A 10,254-nucleotide genomic window follows, 5' to 3' on the forward strand; every position below is an offset into this window, starting at 1 on the left:
CAAGGTAAGCTGCATTTATTTCCTAGGCCGCTTTCTGAGTATTGGGTAGAAAGGGGCTTTTTGAAATATTTGAAGTTTACTTGGGTATAAACGTTTTATGTGTGAATGGCTTTCAATTGCTCTCTTTGTTAATCACAACATATATGGTACTCAAAACCCAGGAAAATATACTCCTAAAGATGTTCAAATTCCCTTATTGTAACTCATCTAAATGTTTTATGGACTTGGAAATTTTTATAAGCGATTTAAAGAATACAATTATGTTTATAAAGAATTTGACTGCAATAATTTGTAATCTGATATAGACCACATTCAGTCAAGTTGTACATAAACACTTAAGAGGTAATTAAGGTAGAAATAAGATTTCTTTCTAAGGGTAATTACTTGGTAATTAGAGAGAGTCATTGCAGATTTTATTTTCAAAATACTTCAAGGAGAATGGAAAGTTCCAGAATAATGATTATGCATTAGTCAGAAAAAGATATTTGAACCAAAATAAATATTTGTATTACTTGATTCCTTGCCTTGAATTGGCCTAGTAGGAAACCAGGGAAATTATATTTGACTGTCATAGGAACATCAACCTCCTTTTTTTTGCCCATCTGCCATCAGAGGGTCTAGAAAAGAGTTGCTGCGGATTCTGTTCTAGTTACTTGAGAAAACAGGAAAATGGCAAGGAGACATCAGTCATCAATCTGGTTGTTCCCTGTTTCCTTTCTTAGAAATTTTGCTGTAAGAATTTGGTGTTTAGGGCTATGGTGGCCACCTTTCAGCTAAAGTGAAAAGGCCAAGAACCTCACAGAGTGGTTGACCCAGAGTCCTGGAGGGATCAGCTCTAGAATCACCTGTGCCTAGACTTCTCACAATGTGTGATTACTAAATGCCTCTATTTTAATAAACTTAATTCAACAGATATTTATTGACATCTATTATCTGTTAGTCACTGTTCTAAGTACTTTAAAAATATGAAAAAAAATCACTGAGTTCCATAGGGCTATCTTCTAGACACTTTAGTCATATACCCTGTTACCTACAGCTTAGAGCATTCCCAAAAGTCCATGGTATAACCTAACCTATTATGGGTTGGATGGCATAGCATGCTGGAGCTGACTTCTAATAGCTTGCAAGAACTGACTGTTAAATTTTCCAGAATTTTTAGCACTCGTTAAACACAGCAGGTTTATTAAATTGTCTAAACTTGTAATTAAATTGTATTAAAAATACAGTACTCAAAGCCTCAGTACTTTCTACTTATTTTAATATCATCTGACCTTTTGAATTACTTACATTTATTGCACTTATATCATCCAAGTAGTATATCATGGGGCACTACTGGGCATCTCTTCCCAAATCCATGTTCAAGGACATCAGCTTGGTAGCTTAAAGTCAGCCACAGTGGGGATATTTGTGCCATGGAAATTGACAACTGCCATAAATCGAAGCTTGATTTATTGTTCTGATGACTCTTAATGTTATCCGTATTAAATTTAAAGATTGTCATGTCTGTAGCCATTACACTGTCAATAGCACAAAAATTTGAGGAAATATTCTTTTAGCATTAGAAAACTTTTACCTGAATCAGCAAAGAAGTTGCTCCAATCATTGATGATCAGGTAGTGTTTCTACGCATATCTTCATTATTTTACCTTCACCATACTTATTAATGCAAGCAAAAACGTCAACATTCTAATCAAAACTGCACTCATATATCAGCTGCAACCATAGGTTGGCTATGAAAACAAGAGCTTGGCAAAAATCAAGAAAAGCATTGAGAATCAATGAGAATCAATTGGCTATATGGAATTTACAACGAATTGTAGACTTTATTATCATTTGTAAATTGTATGATACATATTCTGTATATCAGTAAAATCAGTAATCACCTCATGTATGTATATATTTCCATGCATTATTTGGAGAGCCAGTTGTTGAACATTTACTAGCACACCACTGGTTGGGTGGGATTAAAGGGGAAACAGGATAAGAAAGTGAGTAACAGCAATGGACATTGCCTGACTGTTCAACCCAAACCATTTTGCAGGATTGCTCTGGAATCCCTGTTCTTAGAGGCCTACACATGTTGCCAGGCTTTGAATCTAGCACTGGAAACAAGGGTCCAAGCTGGCCAGAGACATTCATCTAATCCCACTAGTTACTGAGCCCACCCAAATAGTCACCTACCAGAAGAACTATATAAAGTACACACCAGATGACTTTGATACAGTGCATGTGATTTGGGCTATAAAACGGTCCACAGAGCCTGTGACCCCAATCATTCAGGCCCTCAAAGTGTAACATGTCTTCATAACACACACCACCATGTACTGTATTAGGCCATACCTCTGGAGCAATGAGTATGTTGAGAACAAAAAGTAAAACACACACAAAAAAACACATATAGATATAAAAAGGTGTTCTGGGACACCCTTAGTCAGATTGCCCCTTAGGAAACAAGGATTCACTGACATTTTCTATGCATGGGATTATTTTTCTTTCCTGGGGAAAAAGATGGAATATATGAATGCTGATTATTAAACAAGTTACCACATGGCTGTGTATGTCCTTCCTCAAAAAACAAATATCTCAGCATGAGAAGAATGCGTAATGTTTGCAAAATACCTTAGAATTTTTAGAATTTCTTCTTTGTTTAACAGTGTTGATGACTGATGGTTGATGTAGCTACTGGAGAAAGACTGCCCATTAGGCTTTATTAAATACATATGATTGGATTCATCATGGCACAGGCTTCTACTGTGGGAGAAACAGAGAGACACCTTCCCTTTGGGAAGCAGCTGTCTGATAGAGTCTGTGGAGTTGGGCTGTGACTTACTGCAGAAGCTTCTTGTTCATTACAAGAAAAGCCCAGGTCTATCTGAATGTCTACACAAAGAGAAATTTATCTCAGAGGCAGAGGACTGAAACCAGTGTGTATAATTTGTGAATCACTTGTTTTGGATTAAGAATTAACAAAAGAGGAGAACAACTGTTGACTGTTTTCCATTTCTTGGTGTACTGAAACTTACATCTCATTTCCCTTTGCCTACCTGCCCCCAATCCTCTTGCTTTTTTTCTTTTGAATCCCATGTCTTTATTACAATTACCATGAACAGAACATAACTGCCTGGGCTTGAGTTCTTGTCTATTAACAAAAAAATCTGTTTAATTCGTATGTAAGGTCTAACATGCAGTGGGGAAAGGCAGAAACATCTTTTATGGAGACAGATAGTGAATGATACCTTCCGAATGGTAAACATGTACTTGTTGGAGATGAGCCCAGCTCACTCAGAGATCTCATGGGAATGAGTGCTTCTCCTGATTTAAGAGCATGCATATCTTATTTCCACATTGAGGGAGAAAAGAATCATAGTATAGTGGAAAGAAGAATTGGACAGATTCGGGACCCCACATTTTCCTTCTGCTGCTTGCTGCATCAGCTTGGGCAAGCTACTTGACCCCTGTGAGCCCTGTTGCCCCATCTGTGGAATGGGGATTATTATACTTACCACATGGGATATTGTGTTTATTACATGAGAAAATGTTTTTTATGGCCTGAGGCATACTGCAACTCAAAGCTGAGTAAGCAACGACAGCTGGTGTGGTGGCTCATGCCTGTAATCCCAGCACTTTGGGAGACCAAGGTGGGTGGATCACAAGGTCAAGAGATCGAAACCTTCCTGGCCAACATGGTGAAACCTCGTCTCTATAAAAAATACAAAAATTAGCTGGGTGTGGTGGCATGTGACCTGTATTCGCAGCTACTCGGGAGGCTGAGGCAGGAGAATCGCTTGAATCCGGGAGGCAGAGGTTACAGTGAGCTGAGATTGTGCCACTACAGTCCAGTCTGGCAACAGAGTGACTCCGTCTCAAAAAAAAAAAAAAAAAAAAAGAAATGACACCTTCAAGAAATTTACAGTCTAGCAGACATTTGAAAACTAACTTTGGCTTAATCATAATATAGTGATTTCTTGTTTACCTCTGATGACTATTATTGTACTACCTATTGGAAGATAGATAGTACGGTTGGGTTTCTGTGGGGAAAAAATGGAGATATTTCCTTTGGGACAGTGACTGTGCTTAGAACTGATTACATGAAACATTCCAAGACTAAAATCCCAATAACCTTTACCTTTCTTATTCTACTGACACCTTCACCACCCCCAAAATGAATAATAAAACACACATTCAACATCAAAACTTATGATTACAACCCAATTTTTAAAATGGGCAAAGCTGGCGTGGTGGCTTATGCCTGTAATCCCAGCACTTTAAGAGGCTGAGGCAGGCAGAATTGCTTGAGCTGAGGAGTTTGAGAACAGCCTGGGCAACGTGGCAAAATCCCATCTCTACAAAAAATACAAAAATTAGCTGGGTGTGTTGCTGCGTGCCTGTAGTCCCAGCTACTCAGGGGGCTGAGGTGGGAGGATCACTTGAGTTGTGAGGTCAAAGCTGCAGTGAGCTGAAATCATGCCACTATACTCTGAGCCTGAGCAACAGAGTGAGACTGTCTCAAAAAAGAGGGGGTGAGAGGCAAAAAGAACTTGAACTGACCTTTGTTATGGGCTGAATGTTTCCCCCAAAATTTATATGTTGAAGTCCTAGCCCCCTGTACTCAGAATGTGACTGTATTTGGATACACGGTCTCTGAAGAGGTAATTAAGGTTAAATGAGATCACTGGGGTGAGCCCTAGTCCTCATAAGAAAAGGAGATTAGAGCATAAACACAGAAGAAAGCACATAAACAATCACAGAAGAGAGACTATATGAAGACACAGGAGAAGACTGCCATTTATAAGCCAAGGGAGAGGCGTCAGCAGAAATTAGTCCTGCTGACACCTTGGTCTGGGGCTTTTAGCCTCCAGAACTGAGAGAAAATAAACTTCTGTGTTTAACCCAGCTTGTGGCACTTTGTTATGGCAGCCCTAGCAAACTAATACAACTTTCCCCCAAGAAGGCATACAGATGGCCAATAAGCACATGAAAAGATGCTCAACATCACTAGTCATCAGGGAAGTGCAAATCAAAATCACAAGGAGATACCACTTCATACTTACTAGAGTGGCTATAAACACACACACACACAAAACAAAAAATGGAAAATATAAGAGGTATTGGTGAGGATGTAGAGAAATTGGGACCCTCCTACAAAATGGTACATTTTGAATGTACTGTTTGAATGGTACTATGGAAAATGGTTTGACAGTTCCTCAAAAGCCAAACATAGAATTGGCATATGATCTAGCAATTCCACTCCTGTGTATATATCCAAAAGAACTACACAGAGGACCTCAAGCAGATGCTTATAGGCCAATTGATATGATTTGACTGTGTCCCCACACAAATCTCAAATTGTAGCTCCCATAATTCCCGTGTGTCATGGGAGGGACCTGGTGGAAGGTAATTAAATCATGGCGTGGGTCTTTCCTGTGCTGTTCTTGTGATAGTGAATAAGCCACATGAGATCCAATGGTTTAATAAATGGGAGTTCCCCTGCACAAGCTCTCTTTCCTGCTGCTATGTAAGACCTGACTTTGCTTCTCCTTTGCTTTCCACCTTGATTGCGAGGCCTCCCCAGCCATGTGGAACTGTGAGTTCAATAAACCTCTTTCCTTTATAAATTACCCAGTCTTGGGTATGTCTTTATTAACAGTGTGAGAGCAGACTAATATACCAATGTTTATGGCATTATTCACAATAGCTAAAAGGTAGAAACAACTCCAGTGTCCATCAATGGATGGAATGGATAAAATGTGGAATATGTATACAGTGGAATATTATTCAGCCATAAAAAGGAATGAAATTCTAATATGTGCTACAACATGGATGAACTTTGAAGATTTTATGCTAAGTGAAATAAACCACACAAAAGACAACTATATAATTCCCTGATATGAAATATCTAGAACGGACACATTCATAGAGGCAAGGTAGATTAGACGTTACCAGAGGCTGGGAGGAGGAGACAATGGACAGTTATTGTTTAACGAGTAGGGAGTTTGTTTGGGGTGATGAAAATGTTCTAGAGATGGATAGTGGTGATGGCTGCACAACAGTGTGACTGTATGTAATGCACAGAACTGTATACTTAAACATGGTGAAAATGGTACATTTTGTTATGTATATTTCACCATAATTTTGCAAATAATGTAATAGATGCCAAACCATTTAATTAATGGGTGAATTGTATGGTAGGTGAATCACATCTCAATATCGCTGTTGGAAAAAAACCCTGCAATAGATTGTAGTGGGTGAGAAAAGGCAGGTGATGGAGACCAAAAGGCTAAATTGAGGAGACTGCCAGAATTTTCCCCACTTTTCCTTGTTCTAACCCACTGATGAGGCCCTATTACCAGATGAGCTGAAACCATTAAATGGGCTTGGCTTCTCCAGTAGCTCGTCTTTCCTGAGTCTGAGCAATTTTGAGTATAGAAGGTGGTGCGTCCATGACGCCTCCAGGCTGACCGTCCTGTGCCCAGCCAGAACTCAGCTATCTGTTCTCAGTTTGAGCTCATCTCCCGTGTCTCAATCAGCCTCCCCTACAGTCAGGTGGCACCTGCTTTCTGTCACCGCCTGCACTCCTTCTAGACTCTATAAATATGGACAGAACATAAATAAAAAGCCCAGCTTTGGGGCCTCTGAGCAGGATTGTTATTTACTGTTATGTAGTGTGATTCTGCACCCCCAGGGCTGTAGGCTAGTATTTGCTTTGGGGGCCTGATTGAAAGGTAGTTCTTCATGATCATAAAAAGTCAAAATCATCTCCTGTGATCCAGCCTGCTGCTACCAGCTGCAATCTATGCTTTTACATTATGCATGATTCTCAATGCTCATGGTGCAGGAAAAAGATACACAATTCCATTAGCGATTCCCAGTGTTATGCTAACCACTTCCAGGCTACTGCTGCTAATTAATGTTAATATAAAACTGCTTACATATTTATGTCTTAGTCCATGCACCATGAAAATGGCATGGGGCTCCTCTTGTTTAGGATTGATTAAGCCAATCTAAAACTGATTGAGAGCCACAAGTGATGGCTTTGGAGTGGATGGCTTTGACAATGCAGCCTCACATTATTAAATGGAGGGGACCTGCGGAGGTGCCTGCTCTGCCGGGGCTGCTGCTCACACACGTGCGCCCAGGCAAGTTTGGACTCTCCCTCTTCCCTGCCCTTCCTCCTGTATTTATAGTGTTTGATAATCAGCATGGGTCTGGTACCTGCACTGATTTGTCCTGTAGACTGTGACCCTTTTAGCGTACAAGCTCCACCATGAACCACACAGCTGGCTGCAGCAAACGGCCTCTCTCATCCTTTTCTCTTTCTAGGCTCCTTGCCTCTTTGTCTCTCCTCTGCTTTTCTTTATGCTTTCTTCTCTCTCTCTCCACCTAAATGTACTTATTTTTCAGAGCCTAAATAGTATATGTGGGGAGACAGGGAGAGAGAGAGATGGAAGGAGGAAAAGTCAGTATAAGGGATGGTTACAGGACGGGCCACTGTTGTTGGCAAGGGGACTCCATCCTGCCCAACCCTTCTGTCCACCCGAAAGTGGTCTTGCAGAGGCGTCTCTCCTCTGTTGCTCCAGGAGCTGTGGCTTCTCCCAGAACTCTCAAGCAACACATGGAGATATATGGAGTGGGCTCTTTCCCAGGTCTCCCACTGTAGGATCAGAGTGGTGTGGGTGAAGGCAGATATACTGGGCAAAGCCTAGAGCAAGAGAAAGTGACACACAACTGCTGTCCACAGCTGCAGCAGGGGCCACCAGAGGTGCCTGCTAAGCCAGCTGACACACTATCTGGAAGAAGTCTCCATCACAGCCCTCCCATGGAGGCCACACTGCCCCAGGACATCTGGGTGGCTACAAGTGGACTTGTGCCTGCTCTCCTTCCATACCTTTTTGCATTTCCACCATCAACCTCCCCAGGAGGTTCTCCCATTCAGTGCCAGTTCCAACATGGCTCTTCATTTATTCACTCCAGCATTCATTGAGTGCATACTGTGGACCAGTCTCCTTGCAGGTTCTGGAGATAAAAAGAAAAAAGTGCCTGTAATCCCAGCACTTTGGGAGGCTGAGGCGGGTGGATCACAAGGTCAGGAGATCGAGACCATCCTGGCTAACATGGGGAAACCCCATCTCTACTAAAAAATACAAAAAAATTTAGCCAGACGCGGTGGCAGGTGCCTGTAGTCCCAGCTACTTGGGAGGCTGAGGCAGGAGAATGGCGTGAACCCAGGAGGTGGAGCTTGCAGTGAGCCCAGATCACGCCACTGCACTCCAGCCTGGGTGACAGAGCGAGACTCCATCTCAAAAAAAAAAAAAAAAAAAAAAAACAAAAAAAAAAAAGGTGAACAGTCTGTGTCTATCTTAGAACCGAGGCATGAAGACACAGTCCTTGAAACAGACCACAAGAGGAGGCAGGGACTGTAAGGTAACGATGACTTGTGGGGCTCACTCATTCCCCTACTTCACAAATAGTTCCAAGCACTCACTCTGGGCCAGGTCATCTTTCAGACCCTAGGGATTCAGTGCTGCGCAGAACCCACACAGTGCTTGCCTCTCTGGGCTTGGAATAGGGGATGCCAATGGTCAGGATCACAAGTGCAACAGTAATTTATAGCAGAGGAAGATCACGTAGGCTGGAATGATTCAGAGAATTTCCTCCTTCTGCCTCTCACTCTCCCTGGTCCCTCATATATACTCTTTAGGCTTTGGAAAATAAGTATATTTATGTAGACAGAAAAGAGCAGCATTCCAAGCATCAAGAAGAGCAGAGGAGGAGGCAAAGCGGGAACAGGCCTAGGAAGACAAAACGAAGTGAGAGGGTCTTGTCTGCTGAGGCTGGACAAAGCTAACCAGGGCGGCAAGGGCAGAGGTGAACTCCCCTCCCTCCTCACCCCTTCTTGGCTTCTGATACTGGGTGTGTAGGGCTTATATGTCACTTACCCATGCCTGCGAAAATGGTTCAACATTCTTCCCAAAGTCTCATCTCTACCCAGGAGCCTGGAGAGGTTGTAGAGACGCACTATGCTTTGTTCAGGGGAGAAAATCCATGAGTCCCGGGAAGCCAGAGATAAACCTGTGTCCTGAACTGAATAAGGAAAGGATTTTGACTCATGGTAAGAACATGGCATGTCCGACTTCAAAGAAAAAGGACAACCTCTACTTTGATCTCCCTGACACCTAGATTTCACAGGGCAGCGACATGCCAGGCACTTTTTTGGTTGGGCATTTTGCATGGGCGATAGTATATTCTTAGTTGGAATGGGATAAGGAGCCCTGAATGCTTTTTAAAATTCCATGCTAAAACTGTGAATTGGGCCTAATGGAAGCCCCTAGAATGTTACTCTCAAGGATCAGAGTTTTATGTCAGTTGGGACTTTGCAGAGACTCTTCTGTGCAAGCCCCTCACTGTCAGATGAGGAGACTGAGGCCAAGGGAAGGGAAATGACTTGCCCAGTTTTCCAAGGCTGGTAAGCAGTAGGTCAGCAGTAGCAGAGTCTGGAACCCCATGATGAGGCCATGACCAAACACAGCCAAGTGAGCAAGACCAGGTACTGGGCAGGACAGCCTACTCCACGGGAAGCCTGCGCTACTCATATGGGAAGGAAGGCAGGAATTAGAGTTCTCCAACCCAGGGCCATTAGGCGCAAGCCCTGGATTATGTGCCATTAGGCACAGCAGAATCACCTGGGAGAGTTGTTAACACAAATGACAGATGCCCAAACCCCACCTACAGACTGGGTGTCCCCCTTCCCCTTTATATGTTGAAGCCCTAATCCCCCTGTGTTTGGAGATAGGGCCTATAGGGAGGTGTGATATTGTGATGGAATAAGCGTCTTTTACAGAAGTATAAATTAGACTAAGTTGTTTCCTAAGCCTTTTTATGTGTGTTGCTCAGAATAGTGTTCGGGACTGGAGAGATTGGGGTGGGAGCCCAGGAGAGGCAGCGTCCCTCCTAGGTCATGTCAGATGAGACATAGTCAAATGTGTGGGGTCTCGGTAGCACACTGCCGGTATTCCACAAGTATGAAAGCGAGAAAACCACCCAAATATGAGACAAAGATTCTCTCCTACCCCCGTGATGAATATGAAAATCATCTTATTTAACACAAATACTATCTTATTCCCCACTTACCTCCAGTCTCCTGCCAGCAGACATCTGCACGCAGGCAACCACAACCACATACACATACACACATAAGCACACACACAAATATATGCACACTGTTGCACTCAGCTGCTGCAGTCAGCCATCACAGTG

The 10,254-nt window shown here is 42.6% G+C and overlaps 1 long non-coding RNA gene across 1 annotated transcript; it reads right to left on the reverse strand.

The window, feature by feature from the left end:
- Positions 1-7,251: 7,251 nt before the first annotated feature.
- On the reverse strand, positions 7,252-9,049 carry LOC129526080 (uncharacterized). Its single transcript, XR_008670689.1, has 3 exons — positions 8,937-9,049; positions 7,886-8,013; positions 7,252-7,404 (listed from the first exon to the last, which is right to left on the reverse strand). It is a non-coding gene; the product is annotated as an uncharacterized lncRNA (long non-coding RNA).
- Between the last annotated feature and the right edge of the window lie 1,205 nt (positions 9,050-10,254).

Source organism: Gorilla gorilla, chromosome 14 (assembly GCF_029281585.2).
Source record: "Gorilla gorilla gorilla isolate KB3781 chromosome 14, NHGRI_mGorGor1-v2.1_pri, whole genome shotgun sequence".
NCBI lineage: Eukaryota > Metazoa > Chordata > Mammalia > Primates > Hominidae > Gorilla > Gorilla gorilla.